This window comes from Diprion similis, chromosome 4 (genome assembly GCF_021155765.1).
Source record: "Diprion similis isolate iyDipSimi1 chromosome 4, iyDipSimi1.1, whole genome shotgun sequence".
Lineage (NCBI taxonomy): Eukaryota > Metazoa > Arthropoda > Insecta > Hymenoptera > Diprionidae > Diprion > Diprion similis.
Genome location: NC_060108.1, coordinates 7,133,999 through 7,158,783, shown reverse-complemented (window position 1 = coordinate 7,158,783; position 24,785 = coordinate 7,133,999). Strand labels below are relative to the sequence as shown.

The 24,785-nt window shown below is 36.9% G+C and overlaps 1 protein-coding gene across 2 annotated transcripts in view; it reads left to right on the top strand.

Moving 5' to 3' along the window:
• LOC124405318 (breast cancer anti-estrogen resistance protein 1) overlaps positions 1 to 24,785 on the top strand; it is a 108,242-nt gene that overhangs the window by 30,217 nt on the left and 53,240 nt on the right. The window lies entirely within an intron of this gene.

Sequence of the window (24,785 nt, the reverse complement as noted above, 5' to 3'; positions counted from 1 at the left end):
CTCAGCTTATTGTGAAGGGGCACTGAAACAATCAATTGTTTGATAATTTTGTTTAGTAAGACTTAGACGTTACAATCTTATCCTAAGATTCTCAGAAAACTTGATTTTTATATAAACGAATAAATGTGGAATATCGATTTCGATGTAAATTTTTGTCTTGTGTAAAATTTCAAAAATATAACCGAGGATTACTACCCAAAGAAGGAGAAGAGAATTCAAAAGAAAATCTTTGACGCGTCATATCAGTCATTTTATTTACACTTCATTTAAGATTTCCTCAAGTTTTGGCTAATCTGCATAACCGTCATCAGATTTGTTCACAGAATGATATTTATACCACTCCTTAAAGTTTTATTTATCAAAGAATCATTTTTTACATAAGTCAAAACAGAGGTTTAATCGTAACCAAATATTCTGAGACTTGGAAACTGGGCTCTTATATTGTTTCTCCTCAAAACATTGGCAAACATGCCATAGCAGCATGGAGTAGTTATGTTTATTTATTTGTGCTATTTTTCACATTTATTTTAGTAATAATAAATTTAAGTAATTTCAAAATTTAAATTCACATACCAACATGTAATTCGTAATTTTTCCTTTTTTTCACTTAGTAATACATCAAAAAATAGTCAAATCTACCCAAAAATTTCGGTGGACCTACCAGGACATTTTTTTCTAACCGTGTACGTAGAGTAATGTACGTATAAATGTAAAATATTACCGTGATGCCAGAAATGAACAGCCCCCACCATATATCTGATACATGGGAAAACGTAGTCGTCGAAGAAGGGAGACTGAAAATAAGGGTCTTTTTTATTTCTCTTCTTCTGCGGCACACCCTTCGCTTTCAGAGCTGACAGGAGGCCGATTCATCGATCCTAAGTAAACGAAAAACGATATATGACCTGGCTTCTTGTAGTTACACTTATGCTCGCGTTGATAAACGTGTTTAAAGTTATTACTATACTTTGGACCCCGTTTCGTAAAAACGCGCGCGGCGTCAGATATTTTCCACTTTTCTTTTCTGTTTTCTGGTTTTCACGCGACTTTCGGGGTAATTTTAATTTTTCTTTGCGTCGACGCATCACAGTTTCATAAAAGAAACGCCTCATACAGGATATTTGCGGGTTGACATTAGCTGTATTTATAACGATAACAAGTATTTGAACACGTGTCTCAAAATTTTTTGCTCTTTCTACTTTGTAAACGGGCTTGTAAAATTTGAAAAGATTCTGGCATTATTATAGTCTTTTTTTATTTTTTATAGTCTAAGATATCTAATATTAATCTTATTGAATTAAATTCTATTCAATTTTAATGAACACAAACAAAGTGTGGTCGACAAGGTTCTTTTTACAGCAGAGTATAAAAAAGAGTACTTCCAAGTACGAAGGATGTAATAAACTCAGGGTGGCCAGTGGTCAGGGAATTCTGGAAAACCTGGAAATGTCATGGAATTCTGAATTTTTGGAATAATCAAGGAAATGTCAGGGGTTTTTGCAGAAAGTCAGGGAATCGTTTACTATATTTTTTTCATACAAATACGTCCCACAATTTTTTTAAGCTTTAGGTAAATTAGATCGAATGCAAATTTTTTTTACCATCGCCGGAAGGTTCTCTCGAATTTTTGAATATTTCTAAATATTATCTTACAAACGAATCTGACATTGGATTAAAAAAATTCAAGACGACGGATCCAAATTCCATCATTTCGTTGATTACGAATCTGAAATTAGATTTTGAAAATCCGGAATAGCGAACTCAATCAGCCACCCCGAAAATCCTTGCATACATTTTTCTGACCGTATTCAATCAAATTTGAAATATTCATCTACCATATTGGTTTGACTTTGAATTTTTGTGATCTGATTTCAGATTCGTAATCAGCGGCTCCATAGAATACTATCTTGCCATAAAAGTTTACTCAGCACAATAAGATGTGACTCAAACGGTTAGAGAGAAAAAATAATGGTAAATTAATAATGGAATGGGCACAGATTTCAATGAAAATTTTAATATCTTGAAAATAGTGTTGAGAACATCGACGACAATTTGAATTTGCTATTTTTGAAATCTGAATTTTTACTTTGATATATGAGCGTATGGAAATTCGATTTACAACTACAGATAAATAGATAGATAGATAGATAGATAAGGTTTATTATGCTCATGGTAATGTTCAGAATCAGAAACACAAATAAAGCAGTAACAAGAAATAAAAAGAGGTGAAACCGAATGTAAAAGTATAAAGGGATAAAGAAAAATAGAATGAATGATAGAAAAATATTATAAAAAGTAGAAATAAAAACAAAACAAATCAATAAGAGAGAAAAAGCGGGAGGAAAAAAGTTGCTCAGGTATTATAATAATTGGAAATGACAATCTATTGGCATTTAGCGTTTGACGAACAGCTTACGAAGTATTGAAAAATCAGTTCAAAAAATAACATCATCACTTTTTTTAAACAACCATTCTTCAATTTTACTAGAAACACCTCGGATTTCCAATAGTTACGATATTCTGCAAATTCCCAAAAATTCACCCCCAAGCGAGACGGATTCTGTTCAGTGGTGTTTAATATTGCCAATAAAACTTTCCACTCCCGTCTCCGTCCAGAGCCGCCACGACCCTTCGGCCCTCGTACTAATCCCTTTTCGTCATGAGGGTGTCACGTGCAGACAAGGGTGATTTTCCTCGGAGCCGAACGCCTGTTACCCTCTGCTTTATGCGGCCTTGTTCCCTCTGCATATAATCTCTCTTAGGACTGCACCAAGTTTTTCGCCGATGAATAACCAAAATAGACACACGACTTTAACGATATTTGGATCCCAGGGATTTTTTTTTTATCTTGTGTCTTACGTTTTCTTAGACTCAAGTGAAAAGTATGTACCTAAACGCTTACTGCTCATATTTGCACACGAATGTGACGTATATGAAAATGCAAAAATGTAGACCGATTTGAAAAATGTACGGTCGTGACTGTAATTATCGAAATTTTGTTGGAGAATAGTTGTATCTCTTAAACGACTTATACAAGTTGCGAAATTCTACTACAACGATTTTTTTTTTCTTACGAGGTTGAAGTTTAAGTTAGTAACGTTGTCGTAATTGAACATTGGGCAAAAAATCACGATTTTTCTAATTTCATTTATCTTATTCTTGTCCGTACATTTTTTGCTGAGTGAAATTGTTTACGCATCCCGTTTCTTACGTTATTTTCATATTGAGTAGTAGATTTTTCAACTTTTTGGTAAATAAGTTCCGAAAATGGAGCTCATTAAAGCTAACTTAGGGTTTGTATACTTACTTGTATAATGAAAAAAAATCCTTGAGCAAAATTATTTAAGAAAAGTTGGATCTGTTGTCCACTCCCGTCGATTTGGCTGATTTTTTGTGGATATGTTACTCACCTAGAGAGTAGTCAAACGCCAAATATTACCCCCCGCAACAATTTATTCGCTGAGCCAGAGCCATTTTTCGTTTACTTTCACATTATTGACTTAAATTTGGGTATTTTTGATTAAGCAGAGATTTTTCATACGACATGAGTCTTCCCATTGATCCCACAACAAAAACCCAAAAATATCTTACTTTACACACATGTCGCTTTTGTTTGATGAAGCGAAAAAAAATAAAAAATTAAATCGCGGATCCGGTGGTGTTTTGAACTCAAAATATCGATTGAGCGAACAAAATAGACCCTTCTTTTTGTTATAAACAAAAAAATATCCAACATATTGCTTTTGTTTTTCATCAAACGATAGAAGGACGTCGACTGAGCATGCTTGCCGAATTTGAAGGCAATCTGGTGAATGGTTTTTTATATATGTGCACACCAGTTGCACAAAGCTATTTCGAGAAAAAAACGAGTTTAAACGGTATTTTTGGGAGCAAATGATTTTTAATTTTTTTTCGGGAATAGATAAAAGATAAATAAATCCACATATGAAATTTCGCATTGATCTGTTGTATAGTTTCTTCATCAGAGAATTTTAAAAAAGCGATAAATTTAGCGAAAAAAAAGAAAATCCCCCTTAAGACGGCGTTGCTGCAGCAGAAGTTCAATAAAGCGCCAATAAGATTCAAGTCTGATTGCTAAGCTTATTGCTTACCTGTAAGCGCCATTCTGTCGACTCATTGAACCATTATTTCTCGCTCTTCGGTCGAATGTTTTTCAGTTGAAAACCCATATGAGATACTTCTCCTTACCTCTACCCTCTACAGTGCATTCTGATGGGCATACACTTGATTGGAGGTAATTCACCTGTAAACCAAGCCCACGTTCGTGGAGTTACCAAATATGGAGAAGTCACAAAGCTGCAGGCATGCTCACGACTAGTAAAAACAGACCGAAGTACGTATGACGGCTAAAATAAGTACGGGCACTTGACTAAAAGAGGCAGTTGCCTCGGCTCCGATACTTTCTTTGACAATGCTGCTCTTACTGTCGCACACTGCACTGGCTGATTGTGACCTAATATTTTTTAATGCTAAATTTTGTCCTCGTCTGATGGTTGCGTTTTGCTCCTCATATAATATACCTACTTATTACGCAAAAACGTATTTTACGTCAGTACCTTCATATGTCGAGGTGTTAAGTGGTGTATTTGGTTTCTGACTTGATGAATTATTTTGAATTTTTTTTAAGTTCAACTTATGAAGACGTTTGTTTTACACGTGCCTACCAAATTTCATAACGATTGCTCATGTGAGGCGTGCAGGAGCACTTCGGCAAGCGAAGAATATCATCGCCGGTGCACCAACATATGTGGCGCCTCCCACTCCCAGTATCATGTTTTGTCAAAATTTAAAAAATATTATTATGGGCAATAAAGACATACCAAATATCAACATTCTAAATTTAATTTTTTTTTTTGGCATAATAAAATTGATAGAAAATCGAACAGTCTTAGGCCCAATAAAGTAAAAACCTTCCTCAAACAGGACGTAGCAATTTTACGTGCCCATCATTTCGTTGTGAAATCCTGTAGGCTTTAGAATTTTTTATCACGCCGTTTCCAAGATCATCGCACGAGTTTTATGGACAAACCGATAGGCCGACAGACATTTTTATAACAATCTGTTTATCGTATTCTGGAGGTTCGAAAACGTGAACATTTATCAAAATTAGAACAAGTGATTTTACTTTTTACTCGAGTTGTGCGTGGATAAATATCAATACATCTTATACAAAAAAATACTTAATAGTATCAGATTTCAATGTAATGTTGCAGTAAATTCAAAAAAATTAGTTTTTGAAAAATACTTGGAAGTAGCAAAGTAAATTTACTCTTCTGTATGAGGATAAAACTTTTGTTACAATTTCGGTAAATTTCCGACAAACAATTTTAACAGTGTGAAGACTGCAAAGGCATACCTACTTAAGATTATTAAAGAGCAAAAAACCTGCATAAGTTTCATCTCACTCGAAAAATCGGCGAAAAAATCCCAGAACGAAAGAAAGGCATTGCCGTCGTGTTGCCATCGGTGGATTTTCAAGCGGTCCAGCTGATGTACTTGGATTGGGGCCCGACCGGGGCGGTCCCGCTTTGAAACCAGAGACACCCGTCCAGGGCCGGAACAACCGTTGCTTGTACACTTACAGAGGTGGATGCTCGCCGATCCAAGGCCACCGGAATCGTCTGCTAGCATCTATTTATCTCACGTAGCAGACGACACGGGTGGCCTTGAATCGGTCAGAATCCACGTCTGTAGAACTACAATGATCACTGTTGTAGAGTGTATCTTTGGGTGAAGTTTTCTTCTCTCGCAGTTGCCCATTGAGTTTGTCACTCCTTCATCTTTCCATGGTATACCTACATCCTTGCCTGAAAATGTGGAATATACGAGGAAAAGCTTTGCATGTTTAAAGAAGTGGCCTGTGTTGAAGCTGAAACTAGCGGCCACGCTACGCACGTGACTGAGCACCGCTGATGCCAGTGTTGCCAGACTGAAATTCTTCGCCGCATTAGATGGCGCCACAACACGTACTAAAATCGAAAATTTCGTACAAGAAATTTAATTATGATTACATAAATAGCATACTATTAATTATCGATAATATTGATACTCCATACTTGTCAATAATATCTTTTTTGTAACACCCGCATGGAAAGTGTCATTTTCGAGGGTCGTGTAGCGTGCGTGAAGTGCCTTATTCCTGAATAATAGAGTTGGCGCATGCGCGCATTCGATATGCTCTATTTCCCGGTGCAGCGTATTCTTGTCACCGACAACACGGTCGACGGCAGCCTCGCGCGGCACTCTATACAATTCGACGTTGGTTTGCCTCTCAAATAACACTTTCCTACGCATGTGTTACAAAAAATAGCGTGTGTAGCTAGTGCGTGAAGGCGAATACCTACCTCGTGTGATTGCAGCACTCGCCTGTCGACTCGTGCTGCAAACTTCACACTCGTCGGATATCGCCTGTTTCACGCACTAGCTACACAATATTCTATTATCTTCTCGAGAACATAAATCAATTAAATATATAATACAGATCGAGGTAAGACGCACGATAACACTAAACGCGTGGCAACTGTTTTACCTATAGCTTTAAATATAATATACTACATACCTAAACATATAGGTAAAACAATGGAATTTTCGAATGTGACAGATGATAATCGGTGTTTTTTGAAATTTTTCTTCTTATTAGAGATGAAAATTACAATCCTTCAATAGTAGTCATGTGTATCATCGACTTTCAGTAAGAAAAGCATTACGACGATGGAAAACAGATTCTCAGTCTATCGCTCTCAAAACTCTTATATTATTGCTTACGCGTCTCTTTCAATATAAATGGTATACACCCAATACATGCAGTATCGTATAGGTTTTTTTATTTTATAATTATTTAAATTATTTTTATTAATTATTATTTAAATGGCTAGTGGGTTAGCCCAGTTGAAAAAAGAATTTTAACGCGAAAGAAATTACGAAAACGTACTAGATAGGAGAAAGTCGTATCAGCGTACTAAATTCGACTGAATCCTACTAGATTTTGTACAATTGTACTAGACTGGCAACACTGGGCCTGATGCTCGTACCACCGGGTGCCAGAAGCAAAACGCATGCGCAGAGATGCGCTATGACAGCTATAGAAAATCGTTGCATACGAATTTCGACTTGTAGATTTGAAAACGGATCCAGAACTGACTACCGAACTTGAAAATAACTCACTATCTCAGGGAATGGCCGTTGCAAAATAGTTGAAAATTGTTTATCGCTAATTCGCGTACCAAGACCTACCTAATGCCCGGAAAAGTTGTTGCACTCCGAGTTTTGACTGGTACATTTAGAAAAGTCTTCAATACAGACCCCGAAACTTGAATATAATTCCCGATTGTGGAACATGAGTTTTGAATAATTATTAATAATTAACTCAGTAAACATTTCAGAACAAGCTTGGCTCTGCCATTATGCATCATGCATCCTGCAGTACGTTCGGAATAAAATCGGGTACAAGTAGGCTGTTCTTACGTTTTATACAAATTTTTTTGGCGGATGAGTCCATATTATGAATGAGTATACACCTTGCGCTTATAATAAGACAAAAGTTGATCTGAATTCATAGGAAGAATAAGTCAAAATCTTTCGACAAGCGTAGATTTTTTAAATCGCTTACGTTAATGCTTATATCCATCGATATGGAGTACATGATTATTGATTAATGAAAGTAATACTTCGAAATGAACGTAAAACCTTCCTTTGGTTCACGAAATTGAGTTTCAACCCAGTGAGTATGTTTCTTTGGTAAATTACTGTTATACCTAGTACATATTAACTATCGCCTTGCGTCATTTTTTCAAACAATCTATACTTTTGTAATTTGTAATAACGAATTTGTTTTTGCAACGACCCTGATTGTTTTTATGTTTCTGTATGATTGCATCGTTCTGTTTCTCGATGACAAACTTCCATGTTTTTAGCAAAAATAATTTATGGACTCGGAAAACTTGAAAGTGAGAAGACGTCATCGATCACGTGACAGTTTTAATTTTATGCTTTTGTACTTTAATGCATAAGCCATGTAACCTGTTTACGTATACAAACTCTATGCTTTCATACCCTCCAACATATTCAAGTATTGCCGACACTTGACACTCTGTAAAAACGAACAGTAGGAAGTGGAGAAAACGAGCAAACAGGCTGCAACAGTTAGTAGGTGAAAACTCGACTTGGCGAACACTTGTTGAAGTACTTCAGAGTATGAAGAAAAAACAAAAATGAGGATGGAAGAAGGGAAGAAATGCTTGGAATTAAATATTTTCTTAGCTCCTCTTCCTCTACAAATCTTTCTTTTTTATTTCATTTTTTCCGACTGTTTCTTACCGACCTTCGGTTGTTTTATTGATCAATAACGGGCGTACGTAGAGGATTCGATCGTGGCATAGGCCATAAATAGTCGCCTGCACTCACGCCTTCCTGGGTATCAGGCCGCCACATCCACATATGTAAGTCTCTGGCACAACGTGGTGTAGTGTATCTTTTGAATCTCATTCTTATGAATGCGTCCATTATATTCTCCGCTCCAGCCTGCCAAGTGACAGCCAACAGACGCGTTTTTGCGAGTACCCGTGATCTGCTATGTCCACATACATGTGTACCATACATATAGGCGCATACTAACAATAAGTGCAAGCGTGTAGTCAGTGCAGTTACACTCTCAAGAATAAAATGCAGGTTGAAAGACATATCGACTGTGATAATTTCATGAGGTTTGGAGACGGACATTTTTTATTCTTTCTCCAGGATAGGGATAATTTTCTCTGTTTTAAGAGAATCCAGTCTTGACCCTGATCAACTACCATCTGCAAAAATTCGCCGGTCTTTCTACCTGCGACCATGTCCGAGGGTTACTTGGGATTATGGCTATTGGAAGAAGGCGGAGTCCATCCATTGTTGTCAGTGGGTCACTGCATCCTGGCCACCAGTCACCGTCAATAGGACAGTAAATCTTTGGCACAATTCCTTCCAAGTGAAATGAAACTTGTATTCTGGTGGTAAGCGAGCGCCTCATCATCCATCGGTTGAAAATTTATAGGTTACGTTAGACCGGACACGCTGGTTGCGTCAAGGTTCTCGCAAATTTTCAGCAGAGTATTGTGAAACCCTACGTAGGTAGTAGATCGTGTTTAGATCTCATTGAATCTGTGTATCCTTGCTTGTTAAATATTTAGAGAAAGAATCAGAGCGGTGCAAAATAAAATTATTCAGGCACGGGGGCCGCATGATAGCAAAGCCAACCAAATTCCCGATAAATGGCGTCGTTCGGAGCTTACATTGCAGATGACTGTCTATCTATGATTGGTTACGTCAACTCAAATTCGTCGAACTTGGGTAGAACAATACCGGTTATCATGATACAAGCTCGCACAAAGCCATGCTATCATGATATCGGCTTAAGGTTATCAATAATAGCAGATATATGCCTTATCGATGATTAAAGCGGTCATTTTTAGTCTGAATTATTTCCGGAAATAATCGCTGATCCAAAAGTGCTGAGTATGAAAATTGTTAAAATGGAATACATATTTGGTTTTCATATTTAAATTTCTTTCACTACTCTGAAATATACGTGTATGACATGAAATAGTTGTATTACATCAATTTGAAAGCGTTGAATCGAGTCCACTTACAAAGACTTAACTCATTTCAACTTTTAAGGTCTTAATGCTGAATAAAAAATCTGCCTTAAAATAATTTCATCTATAATTTCACAGCCTGTTTTTACAAAATAATGAAGTGTAATCCTCGCTCCGTTTTCGGCATTTTAATTTCAAGCTGTTTGATCTATGCATCGTGATAAATTACGATTAAAGAGATTAAAACGGAAGAATCTTTTTTAAGTAAGTGATCGACTCACGACACTCTTTTTTTGCAGGAATACATGTCAGTTGAAAATAAAATAAAATTTTCTTCCCATAAGAAGAACCAAAATATTTTAGAGAAAGTTGATGACCATTCGAGTTGAGAAACTTTAAAATATATTCTCAAACTCATTACTAAAAAAAAAAACAAATCCAATACCATTCTACTGTATCTTTTCTGAACAATTTTCACGTTAAGAACAATGATGGAATATAATACTGTTACGATTGTTATTTCAATTTTTCAAACTACTAATCACGTCTTAAAATAGTGGTAATTTTCACAACAGCTTAAAACTCTTCACAGCGAACTAAAATGAGAAAGATCGATAGAAAAAAGAAGAAACAAGGAAAATTGGAACGTGGATCGCCGCCGGGTAGGCGAAGGTCGTTAAATTTGAGTGTCGCAGTCGATCAGTCGGGTAGTGCATGGGAAGGCGAGTGGGTATCTTCTCAAGAATTCGAGCCTGCGACGTTGCAGGAATGTTGTCTAGGCCAGGTTGCGAGTTCCCTGACGATGAGTGGTTAGTTACTATTACTCGGCTAGGCGCGTGTCTCCGCACGCATTAGGTTCCACTGCACGCACTTCCGAGCTATGACGCATTTACGTGAAGTGTCTTCATGACGTATACATACTCCATTACGAGGAATATGACATTAACGCCGTGGGTGCTTTTCTATAATGTGGACTGCGGTGCATTTTTAGTAGAATTGCGGGTGCTTGTGACTGTACATTAGGGTGTCCCTTATTTAGGGTGTTGTTAATTTTTTGCCGCTCCACCCCCGAAATCAATTTCAAATAATTAGAAAACAATTACCTAATTATTTCAGATTTTTACCTCAACTCTAAAATAGTCCGATTTGTGGTCGAAGTTTCTTGTGGAGATAACATGGAAACAACTTTTTTTTCTCAGTATATATTTTATTGTAAAAGTAATAATGTTGAAAAAAAAATGCAACCGTCAGATCTTAGTCGGCATTAGTAATACTAAAGTGAAAAAATTTGAATAATCATGCCTCGCAATCTCGACGAATTGCACGCACTCGAAATCTGACCTTGTTTTTATTTAGAGGAAGTGCAATTCGTCTGGATTTGCTGGTATCGTGATGTAAATTTTTTTTACAGATAGTAGCACCAATGCCCACTAAAATCTCGCAGTTACAAATTTTTCTAAATATTATTACTCTTGCAACAAAATATATACACTGAGGAAACAAGTTTTTCCCATTCCTATTTCCATAAGAAACTTCGATCACAACTTCGATCATCAGTGGACTATCCCAGAGTTGAGGTAGGAATCTGAAAAATTAGGCAATTGTTTTCGAATTATTTGAAGTTGATTTGGAGAGAGGGACGGAAAAAATTCGTCAACACCCTAAATAAGGGACACCGTACTGTATATGCGCGAGGTTCCTGCAGTATATGCGAGTAAACTACAGTCAACCACTCGAGCTAATAACTCCGGAAAATGAGACAAAGCTGAACTGCGTCAACTGTTAGCTGTACTTCCAGTTTAGAAGGTGTGTGATTCTTCCAACTGTGCAAACACTCGAATGAGTGAGCTGAGAGGTGGGAAACAGTGAAGTTGATGAGAAACAGAATTTGAACGACTTGAATTCCTATTTTCTAACAGCGCTCTTGTTACATGGTTTACGATTTTATCAAGTCTTTCTTCTTCGACAACGAATATTTGGTTTAAATAATTATACAAATTTCGGCGTTCCCGTTACTTTTTCCAAAATTTGATTAACTGCAAATATTCGCCCAATCGTAAACATGAAGTTGGAAAAAAAGTTTTTAATTCGACGAGAAACATTATGTATTTCTTAATGAATTTCTCTTTTTAACGAGTCTTGATAATGGAAAACTGATATTATTTAACTTCGTGGTTAAATGGATCGTTACGAATTTGCAATCAATGTTATACATCGTTCAGTTTATCACATTTGTAGGTGGATACTTTTTGATGTGATGAGTGAATTTGAATTAATACTCGCTTGTCGTATTAACTTTCTTTGGCTAAACAAGGTGAGGCTTACTATGTTTGAGCCATTATAATTATTTGTTGTCAACATTTGACAGCACTAGGAGTGTACGGATTTTTGTTAACCGCTATTATTATTCCCTTTTATTACAAAATTCCTATACTCACCAAACTTCAACTGGAATGCAACATCAATATCTTAAAATCATCCGTTTAATTTTCTGTTTCTCTGCAGTAAATAAACTACGGTTATTTTTCTTTCTTTTATAAAGAAACTATATCAGTAACGAGTAGACACTTATCGATTGATTATTTGTGAAATGTATACTATATTGCATTCACAAATTAGGTATAACATTAAAACGGTGCTCCACTGCATCACCACTGACGAGTCTTTCTCTAGAGCAACTTATCCGTCACGACTAGTCAACGCCTAATTACTCCAATTAGTTCCAATTAACCACCTTTTTGTCGTTGTACGTTCAATGAATTAGAAACAGTCATTTTTATACTTACTGATTACTGATTCCACGATCGATTATCACACGAAGTTAACAGCAATCGTCATTCCCGAAACAGCATCACGGGCCATCATTCTCACGCCAGTTTAGGTCATTATTCTCAACTAAATCTGATTGAAACATAACATCCAAAATACCGTCATGATTGTTAATTCAGTTGATATATTTTAGGATCTAGTCAATAATCATCAATTGTTATTAACAATAATCATAATAATCAACGAAATAGAAGTTGACGATCATTGCTCGATAAATAATTATTTGAAACTATGTTTTGAAGAAGAATTTTTCAAGAAAAATTTCAAACGAGTACTCATGAATTGTGAGCATTTGTAGTGGCATCCAATATTAAACGTGTAGTATAGGTGTGGAAGGTGTATCTGTGTAGGCTTAAACCTGAAATGGCATAGAAATTATATCTATACGAGTGAGATAAGTAAACGATATACGTTCGTTAAACGTATCAACTGCTGAGCAGAACAACATCGTATATCAGGATTCGATTCAACAACATCATATTTGAGGATTTTTGGTTTAACGACATCGTACTCGAGAATGTCATTCAAAAAGATCGTATCTCAGAATTTGATCGAAAAATAGCGTATCTCAGAATTTGGTCCAAAATCATCTTATCTCAAGTTAACATCAATTTATTCGTGAAATTTTCTGACACTGTATCACTGCTGAGTATATGATTCCTGAAAAAAACAACAAAGGTGCTCGTCAACTTTTGAAGAGCGTTTAAGACTTGATTTTACTTCACTAAGTCACAACTCAATTTTCGAGCCCATAACCGGTTAAGAGGTTTGTTGCCAAGCGCGCTGAACTGCTGATGCGAAATATGACGCTTTCCAACTTACGAATTTCAAACGAAAACACTCTTGATATTGAATTTTCGCCAAACAGAGCAACGAGGACGTGCCATAGAAATGGATAGAGCTTTCAATATTTAGAATTTCAAAGAAAAGTATTTCTAATATCAAATTTTATCGTACAAACCAGTCGTTACCACTAGACCGAAACCAGACCACATGTTTTCCAGGTTAATTTACTCAGCTCGACCCCCTCTATTACCCTAATCATTTTACGTATAACTTAATTCTGGGACACCCTGTATATGTTGACACGATAACTATTTGCAATCTCAATTAATCGGTCACTCGTACGAAATAGAGCGAATAAATTACAGAAGACCACGAGCGATTTTCTGCTTCGAAAAAGAGTGATGATTTAGTAAAGTGATATTAAATTTTGACCACAGTTTATAAATTAACGAGGACCTTCATTATTCCAAGAATCATGTACCCAGCAAGGGCGCAGCTTCAGATAATCTTGCTAACAAAATATTAACGTGACATACGATGACGTTGAACGAAATTCTGAGATCTGATGGACTTCAACCAAATTCTGAGATACAATGGCCTTGAATGGTATTCTGACATACGATGTTTTTTAATCAAATTCTCGAATACGATGTTGTTGAACCGAATCCTTAAAGAAAATGAGGTTTCAGTTAGTAACGTTAACGTAATGATACATCATATCAGGAGAAACAAGCCGGAAGAATAGTTTTGTACAACGCAAGCATGTTTTACAGGTTTTCTTATACGTGTTTCCCGTACGCAAAGTAACCGTTTCTATGACAGTAGAGTGAGTCTACGAATGCGCATGCGCGGTGTACAGAAAGACCACTTATAACTCCTAGGAGTTAATTTTTTGATATTTCTGTATTTCATAAATGTTTATTTATTATTGTTCCACCTGTAAACCATGTTCGCTACTGAAGTAAGCGAAAATAAACGTTGCGGTAACTAACGATGAGTAGAAATTAGTTTAATTTTTTTAAAGGTTTTAATGCTTATCTGATGTTGTTCCAATTTGGAATGAAATTATTTTTTGTTTTCGTTTAAAAAATCTGAAAATAATTAGCTTACCATTCTATACGGTTTTTACGGATTTTCGAAGAAATTTTCAAGAAACTATTTTTTTTTCACGGAGCTACAAAACTTTGTCGAGGAGAGGTACAACGGAACATGGCAATTTTTTATGCTCATCATTATATTGTGATAATAAGTGAAAATGGAGAACAACGCTTAAAAAAAATGAGAACGGACGGGAATTGTTTTTTTCTCAATTCGGACACTCCACATACTGTTACAAGCCCATCACAGACATGAAACTGATAACTCTCAACCCTTTCATGCATACATTTTGTCTTACAGGCGATTCACTTAAAGTTTTGCCTACATGGGCTTCGGGCGTCGCTGATTACAAATCTGAACTCAAAATTGCCAGGTTCCAAAAGGTAAACGTAAATTCAAACAGTTATTTGATTTTGACAAAACGTTATGTTACATGGTTTTTGTCGTCACTGATCAAGAATTCAAAATCGCAAACCCGATATGTCGGACAAACAAAAACAAAAGAATAAAAATTGTGAAAATTGTGAAAAGTGAATTAAAGGGTTAAGTCTAACGTTTCCTGTAAACATAAAATTTATATTCATGTCAAAAACATTATTTGCATGACTAAACGTAGCGTATATGACCCTTTTCGTACGTTTGTCATACGAACCGGTGCTTTGTGGGTAAATTTTGCCTATCGGCACGTAGGTAATGGAATCGTTCAGCTGCCAGAAAGTAACCCGAGAATAGGTCCCTCCACCTCTTCGTCAGTTATCATCGTTGCGCTTGCACAAAGGGAATAATGAGTACGTGTGCGAAACGTTGTATTTAACTATGTGCGTAAGCTAATTTCCTACTGACATACCTACATGTATCTACACATATAAGAAGATACATTCTCTTTGGTAGATGCAGAACTACCACGTGGTTTGCGGAACTATCACGTGGTTTGCGGACGTAGCCATCTTTCATAATAATCAGACGCAAGATTGGAAAAAGGAATAAGAATGAAGGCGAAGAGGGATGGGATGAGAAAAAAACAAATCTCTTGGCTTAAGATTCACATATCATGTAACAGCCCATTCTCTTTGTCAGCGATTATAACTCAGGGTTATCTGGTGGATGCTTTTGTATACGCTGATGACGATACTTTTGTCTTAACTTTTTTATTTTCACAATCAAGTACGGGTCCACCGGCGCTGTTAAAAATGTCGGGATTTTCCTTCTAAGCTACTGACTGATTCATTCGAACTACTGGTTGAATCGAAGACCTGAGGAAAAAGATTGTGGATTCTGATTTGAATAATACTCAACTTCACTTGCGCGTTGTAAATAGACAAGAAGAAGAAATATTTGATACACTGTCAGAAACAACTCTCTCCAGAGAAGTAACAAAAGTTTTCGTTCGATTGTGTCAATTAATTTTCAAGATGCTCAATCGCCACCTTTAGCTTAAACACAGTGAATGACAGACTTGAAAATTAATATAATGAGGCTGAGGTGAATAACCTCAACGAAAGGATACATCCGAAGAAAATGTTATTGTTGGGCAATTTCCGGATAACTTTCAACGAGTTGGCTTTTCACAATTAGTGTACATTTTGTTTACAATAGTTTATTAAATTTCAAAAAGTCATATCAATGCGGTTTAGCAATTTTTCTTCAACATGTATCGTTACGGTCACGTTACTAATTTCATCCTCATAAAATATAACGCCACAAATCTGAAACCCAAGCAAAAAAATAAAAATGGATTGCACCGTAACTCGTTTTCCTCTCTTCTTTCATGTAATATGCACGGGCGATTCCGGCCAGTTGATCAATAATTACCAACATCCAACTTGCTTTCAGATGTCCATCACTCTCGATAGTGCTAGTGCTGCTCAATGCTTTGATTCCTTCGAACTATTCACCAACCAATCATTTTCACTTTTATCGATTGAGTGAAACGGGAAAAGAAAAATTTGCAAACGTCGAAGTCCACGTATCTCAAACGCAAAAAAAAAACGCTTATCAGACCCATTCTACACGCAATTCTGACCAAAACCCTCCAATGCATTTTTATTTGAAATAAAACTAAAGAAATGGCATGAGTTCTTGCGTCAAATGACAATGCACTGCAGTGTTTTCTTTCAAAATTGTGTATAGAATGGGGCTGTGGAGCCCTTTTTGCGTTTGAGATACGTGGACTTCGATATTTGGAGAATATATAAGTGAACATCGAAATCGATCAGGGCAACCCCCTTAAGCAATTCTTTAGGATATGAGTGCATCGATTATATGCAAATCAACTGCAGAGTTCTACCGTTATTGCACGGTTCGTGAAGCAGCGCATTAACGCATCCAGACTTCGAGCGAGTGATATGATTTGCAAAAATACTCCGTGTGTCCCGATAATTTGGCGTGTCTACATGGCAGTGGGAAGATGACTACGAGTGTGACTAGTGACGAGATAATTGATGGCAATTGTGAGTGTGCGACAGCTGCAGAGATGCGTTGCTGCCAATGACTTTGGATGTCGGGTCACGGAGTGGAATAAAAACAGAAGGGTTCAGATAATTGAGGGTTTCCCTGATCTCGGACACGTGGCGAAGGGTTCGTACCCTTCACCGTTCTCTGATCTCTTCCACACGCCGGCTTCCGTCAGCCAGAAAGGAACCGGAGTATGCTGTGTGCTCGGTGATATAAATAGAAATACATGCTGCGTACATATACTTACTTTACCTCGGTGTCATGTGCGGTGTACATAATGGGCTGAATTCGGTCGGTTTTGATATACAGCCACTTATTCACCACCCTCGGGCATTTTAAACTTCCCGTCACGTGCTAAGCCCCAAGCTCCGTGCATGGTTTATGGTTCAAGTGATCTGGTAGGCGGTAGGTAGGCTGTCGATACATGCGTCTGATGAGTGTTGTGCGCTTCCCTTCGTGAGACTGCATTGGCAACAAATTCAACGAAGGTTGTATTCGAAAATTGAATTTAGATTTTGGTTTACGAGCCCAGACTAAGGCTATCGAAATTTCATTAGTAGTAACTCATGACATCGCCAGTTGAGTAAATCGATCCCTTTAGCTTTTTCAAATTCTATTCATGGGCAGGTACACAGTCGTATTGATAAACCAGCGCAATTGTAATTGGAAATATGCATTGGTGAAGGAGAAGACAGTCTGCGAAGTACAATTGTGAAATGAAGGCCACAATTAAATGTGGAAAAGTACTTTCAGAAGTTTCCATTATTTTTTCTCAGGATAACAATTTATTTGCAGAGTCAATCGACTAACTTCTGGCTTGTGAATATAAAATGACTTATTCAAATTAGATATCTTAACAACGTAAGAAAGTATGAAGAAGTTTGACTATTTATTCACAGTCTGGAATTTCCAGTTCCTGAGAATTTTTTTCAACGTATTGTTTATGTATTTAAGCACGAAAGAAGCTAGTGCAGTTGCAGTGGGCTTCGGTCTTATTTTAACGGGTTCCTAAACTAAAGAAAGAGGCCAATTTTCATCTTTCCAGATACCTTTAGAATATTATCTTTAACTCGTAATGCTTCGCGATGAATTTTTGTACACCATAAGAAGGTTTTTGAAAAGAAACATTAAATTCACTCGACTTGGCACACACTAGTGTATTATCATCATTATTTCACTGAGGTTTTCAAATAAAAAGTGTCAAGACAATTCCAATTGTTGGTGAAAACCAGCGAAAAAAGGCAATTCTAAAGAGTTGAAAGCGCATTGAATTATTATGCAAAGGAAATTTACGCGGCTACAATATCGTAAAATGCAAATAGTACTTAGGTTTCGGAACGTTTGAGAGTGATTTTAATCTGTGCAAAGCGAACCAGTGTACAGATGTAGGTGCAATGAGTTTTCGAGGCTATGGGGCCGCAAATGATACAAATAGTTACAATTTCCATCATATTTCCCAAACGATTTATTCTGGTTGGGTAAAATCTTCACTAAAATTCAGCAATGCATCTTCATGTACCGATCATGCCTTCAATTGTGATACTTCTTAAACCATTCCCAGGATTGTTTGAAATAAATAGGATGCTATAAAGAAATTCTAATTACTGGTAAGGTATAAAGCTTACTATCCCTTTGAAGCATAAATTTTTCTTTGCAAGAAAATTTCTTGAAATTGGGTACATGAGGGTACTCGAATTTGAAAAATGAGGTCAGATTTGAGAAATTTTCAAAATTCAAAGTGGCGGATTTACCATGGTGGTCTGAAAATGTAAGTGATCGAAATAGCTCGAAAATGGATACTCAGGGTTTTTTTGGGTCACCAAATACGATTGGATCCGACATCTTGAATTTTGAAATTCTGACGTCGGATTCGTTTTCAGTGACCTCGAAAATTTCCGAGTAGCAAATTTCAGGCGAACCGGATCAATTTTTATGTTTTCAATTCGCCATATTGGACCTGCTATTTCAAATTTGGAAACTTAGACGTCAGATTCGTTTTTAGTGAAAACGGAAACCCTGCATCATCACGGAGATTCAGTTTTCTAGTCCTCATAACCTGTCCAAAATGACAGTTTATTTGTAAAAAAAAAATGTACAGACAATTTATTCTGTAAAAACAGGGATTTTCAACACTTTGTTTATTTATAATACTCACTATATTCGCAGAATCATCATCATCCCTATTTAAACATCAACATTGAAATTCTAGAAGTCCAACCGTACAAAATAAATGACAGCGGTTATCTCAAAAATTGAATATAAAGTTTGAATAACCGATTCAAAATAGGAGTCTCATATATGAGATGCTGTGGCGCAAAGGGTTATAGAAGTTCGATCTGCTTTAAAACCCGCTGCAAAGCACACATGCAAACATTGAAGCAGCGGTGATATTGTCTACTCGAATGCAATATCGAAGGTCATGCATGATTCTCCGAACTCAAGAATGCGTTTGTTTCTCTGATTTGAACCGAACCCCGTGAAAAAATTATACACGGTTCATGAGCAAGTCACTGACTCCAATAGTGAAGTTACTGTCATAGTCTCACCCGCTGGGTGCGGTTAAATGTGAACCAACGTGTACAACACGAGTATGTCTGATGATCAGCGGGCGGTTGAACCAGGAGCTGGAGCTTACGCGCCTATAATATCGCATTAATGAGCCCACGCGCATTGCGCGTGTGTATACGTAGTATAGTGCAGTGTGCACCAGCTATTTTCATCTGTCGTATAAGGATAACACACTTGCACGCGTACGCGTCACGCGTGCATAACCGGTCATGGCGTTCATTCAAACGTAGCGCACCGCACGAAGCGTCTGAGTACTTCAACTCTTGCCATTTTGCTTCAGGCAATTCCTTCCCTCAGCTGCGGCATTTACGTTTTTTCCTTGCTAGATATCCAGGATGATGGTAGCTTGATGATTATGCCCAGGGTACTGCTATTAGATAACGGTACTGGCAATTATTCACACGGTGCGATTCAACTTTGTGAATAAAAAAAAAAAAAAAAAAAAAACAGAGCTATCGTTTGCGTTACGGTGATCCCGAGCATTTTAGAGATTTGTTGAAGCTATTGATACTTTTTTCAGTGATTGTCTTCGCAAAGTATGGCATGACACGTTTTCTCTTAGTTTGAAGTAATGCTAGTTTCATATTTCCATAAATGGTACAGTATGATACAGACCTAGAAATTCGTGGTTCTTTGGTAAAATACTTGAGGCTTTAATGATTTTCAGCTGTTTTAACAATTTGGCACTAAATTTAGGCTGTTTCTATTCGCTTTAACTATATCATATAAGAAGTCATTGATTACAAACATGAGTAACGATTACTCATTAAAATATGATTAAGTTACCATCGAGAGAAGAGGAATTTCCAAAATTCGACATAGCGAAACGATTTGTTGAGTCTACACCAAATCGATTTTTTACAATCAAAGTAATTAAATCACATTTAATTAACTGTACTGGATTTATTTTTGAAAATCATCCTCTCTCGAATGATAGCTGTGGGTATAGCATGATTGGGCAGGAAGGTGTAAATCAACGAACTGGGAAAGAATACGTGGTAAAGCAATGTATTATTTACCGATCAATTCTCCTTTCACTGAATTTAGTAGATACTCATTTACACACTATTCACTCGTCAACTCATAACTTTCTGTTTCATGGATGTATTTAAGCGATCCTGAGATATAATTAAAGCAAAAACGATAGTTGTATAAAGTGAAGCGAGGTTGATTTATAATTGATTCCAAGAAATATCGTGAACTTCAAAGTATGCTACTGGTAAATCCAAGTTGAACCAAAAATTTGACAGAACACAGACATAGTTAGTAAAGTGTGCACTTCGTTCGTCATAACTCGCAGTGATCATTTCTTGTGGCCGTAGACATAAGATGAAAATTGCCACATGTGTGAGGTTTTACAATTTCTGAATGTCCATCATGGCACGTATCTTGTTGGAAAGTTCTTACACACCTCATGTCGGATTAACAAATTCAGAAAAGAGTAATAATATCACTAAAATTCCTCAAATGCTGTCGATAAGTAGAATTCCTTTTTCTCAAACGACGGCCAAGTCATTTTTCATCTATCGATAGCAGTTTTTTATAAAAATGCAAAAACCCTTAAATTTTTCTATTTTCTCGAAACACCGACTATGCCGCTCAATAATGACTTGAGATTTGACTTACTGAGTGTTGAAAACCCCTGTGCACAAAAATGCAGCCATATCCCGAATATTTTTATTCAGATCTGTTTGGGCTGGACACGAAACTTGACTTTAACTTTTGTCTCGAGGTTGAAATGACTGATTGGATAGTGTAGTTCTTAAGAAGGTTTGTTTGGTGTCTTTTCGTTTAATTATTAGTTTCACTATCACCTACTGTATTTAATCGTCTTTCTTTCTTCAACTTCATATTCATACTTTGCTTTCCTTTCTTTTGTATCCAATTCCATTTCCTGCTTTCAGTACCTTCGGCGTCTGCGTGCCTTACTCAACATTTAATGAGTATTAATAAAGGCATTTCTCACTCGCGCGGGCTCTCTATCTCCTTTGCACCAAATTTCTGTAATTATTCTCACCCCTTGTGAAATTACATAATGTATACTCTCTCTTTCCTTTCCTTTTTCTAATTTACTTGTGTAAGTTTCAAGATATTCGCGTGTGATTTCTTTTATAGCTCCTATTTATAGACAACCGTTCACCAGCTAGTCTAATTTCGAGATCGAGAGTCTCGGTACTCGCGGAGTGACGTTTGATGATAGATGCGGCGCCACGCGGTTATTATTTTTAACTTCTTTTCCTTACCTTTTTCTCCTGCTTTCTCCACCGGTCTTATCTGTTCCTCGTACTTATATGTTCTACATGCGCTATAGCTGTGTGTAGCTACCCGATGCGAAGTTCGCATCGTATACACGCGAGTTTCTCGTTAAATGAATGTCTTTAGACTTGACGATATGTATCAGATTTACATGACAGGATATAAACAGATCAAATTGATTGAGACTGTTGTCTTTTTTATTATTTCATTGCGATTGTTGTGACAAGTTGAGAAGCAATGAACCCAAGAAAAACTAAAACATAGAAAAATAAATTGTACTATAAGTAATGGCCTGTACATCTGGTTACAAAAGTCGAACTGTGAAGCGTATGATTATCTTCAAGGTGCAGAAAAGTATCGCAGCAAAAATTGATAATTCATGTTTGGAAAATAATGGAAAGTAACGAAACGCAATTAAAAAATGCTGCCACTGAACTCATAATACTTGTTCACTGTCTATATCCTCTGGAGGAATACTACTTTTTCTAATCAAATATTCTTCGGTTTCATATCAATAAACGTGTTACTCTAAGTAACATATAATAACATAATAATCATACAGAATGACACTGGAATTTTCTGGTTGATCCACATTCATGAATGTTGCAAATTCGCACATTGTACTTACAAAACAAGATCATATAACCGAGTGCACGTGCATCGGCACAGGTGAATATTGCATCTCGAGTCTCGTTCAAAGTACTAAATTTACGAGAAGAACGTGGAATGTGCTGCAATTATGAGTTACCGTTGGTTCATTTAGCCTCACAATTCATCCGCGTTACTTCGACCGATCATCAGCAGAGAACGGGCTCTTCTTCTGCCTCTTCACCTTTCTCGCAACTGATACAGGCTGTGGCACAAGCCCGACTTATATATGCGGACGCTACCCCAGTTTCAACGTTGGGATTTACCGCCATTTCTGTCTAGTCCAGACTCGTGAATTCACTAAATTGTCCGTATAGTTATAATTGGATTTTGCTTCAGATACACATACGGAAATTGCAATCGGCAAATTTCAGCTTGCTGCGCGCTAATTAAAAACATTTTATCACGCGTTGCGCGTTGGGATAGCGTTTATTATTTGGATTTGAAATCATTTGTTTGGCGTTTAATCACGCATTTTGCCAAATAGCTTGTGTGGCAGTCGCCAAATGACTTTATATTGCGTGAAATGATTTGTTTCACGTCAAATCACGCGTTTTAACAATGTATTAATTCACGCTCTAGGGCGTAAAGTCAATTTCAGACCCGAAAATTGTGCATGTATTCAAGCGTACTTCACACTTACTATGACGATAAACTATTTTTGTAACACCTGCACAATTTCTTGGTTTTTAGACCTATTGAGCGACCCTAAAGTAACCTGTTTTTGAACAGCTTGAAAAAAGCGGTCACCAATATTTCATTATTGCCTGCTTATTGAAATTTTATTGCACGCTTTTTGAAAAGTTAGAAAAACAACCGTCTGTGTGTGTGTATGTGTCTCTGTCCGAGTGCGTGTGTGTGTAATGTGTATAGATATATAGATACACACATTGTGACGTCAAAAGCGTGGAAATTTCCGCTTTTAAATTTGCGATAATATTTATATATATATGGCAAGCAAGCTTAGCGGCGCCTTAAAGACTCATTCATGAATCAGGTTTGATGGGAAAGAGCGTCTGCCGCAGACAATGAGTAAGCAGTGATCATGAGAACAGAGATAGTAACGCAGAAGATGTATACCTACATATATGTATGTATACTTGAAACGAGGTTGCAACGTCGGGTGCAGCGACACGAGGACGTTAATTTGATATTGATTCGATGGAGAAGAAAATTAAGCTCTAAAAGTTGGGCACCGCCGGTCGCACTTATGTACATTGGTATACATCGTCGTATTATATATATAATTTACGTCATATACTTCGTCATAATACATCATGTGTGACGGACGCACATTAAACACATTTGCCTGTTTTAGTGCATCTTCGTTCGTAGCCACACTCACCCACACACATGCACGCGTATTGTTCCATCATCGCATCACAGTGTACAACGGGTATGGAGAAGATCCCGTGAGCCATAAATAGTCTCGAAAGGTCATTTTACATTTATGTGAATTACGAGGTCAACGAAAGAAGGCTATATTGTTTCACTCGTTCCTAGCGAGAAGCACTATTTGACTATCACAGTACTATCTATGTCTACACTAAATTTCTCTGGCTGCTTTTCTTTCTCCGTTGCTCTTTCCGCTCTCGTATTAAAATTTGTAAAATAAGAATTTAAAGAGAAACAAGCGGAAAGCAAATAAAAGACGTCATTCATCCAAGATGAATATAAACTCGGCATGAGGCAATTTTTATTGACACTGATCGTGAGGATTCTAACTCGTTGAACACTCGGCGCGCTTTTCAATTGCGAATGACAATAATAAGTGATTTACATGTAGCCAACAAGGAACGAGTGAGCGATAGCTTAACAAGTTAACATTCGAAAATTGCGTCATGCTGTTGTGTTTTACTGTCGGCTTAACGATGATAAAAACATTCGTTGTTACGCTCGAGCACACGTGTATTGTATGCAAACGTAGTTCTCACTAGGCACACGATGCGATATAAACCGGAAAAGATGGTGGGATTCGGAAAATCTGACCATTTAGGGCGGTACTGGTCCATTCGAAGATTTTTAGATTCAAAGCACCCGACCTGAAACGTGTTATTTGTTTCGACTTGGTGCAGTTTAAGTTCTGTCTCTGTGAATGGGCATGCCCCCTGCGATTTCACTTAACAAGCTACACTGACATGCAGTGCATCTTTTTTGAAATATCTGCGAAAGTGTTTATGCTTGTTTTAGCAGACTCCCAATGGAAATTGAACAACACTCATGTGTGTTAGAGTCCAGCATTGAAATTGATGATATAACATTTAGAATATCCATTGCGTAAATATATGCAATTCTGAAGGAGTCACGAAGCTTTTGACGAAGTGAATTACTAATTTTCGCCACGTACATGTGGGCAAATGGATTTTGAGACAGCTAACTTTTCCGACATTCAGTTATATTGACAATGCAGAATCAGTGCGCAGCACTACAGAAACAGGCTCATTATTTGTAAACATAACATAACTCAACAATGAAACATTCAAATGGGTTATGTGATGTTTACGAAGATTGAGCTAGCTCAAATAGTTTTAGAGATAATTTCGTATCATAATGACG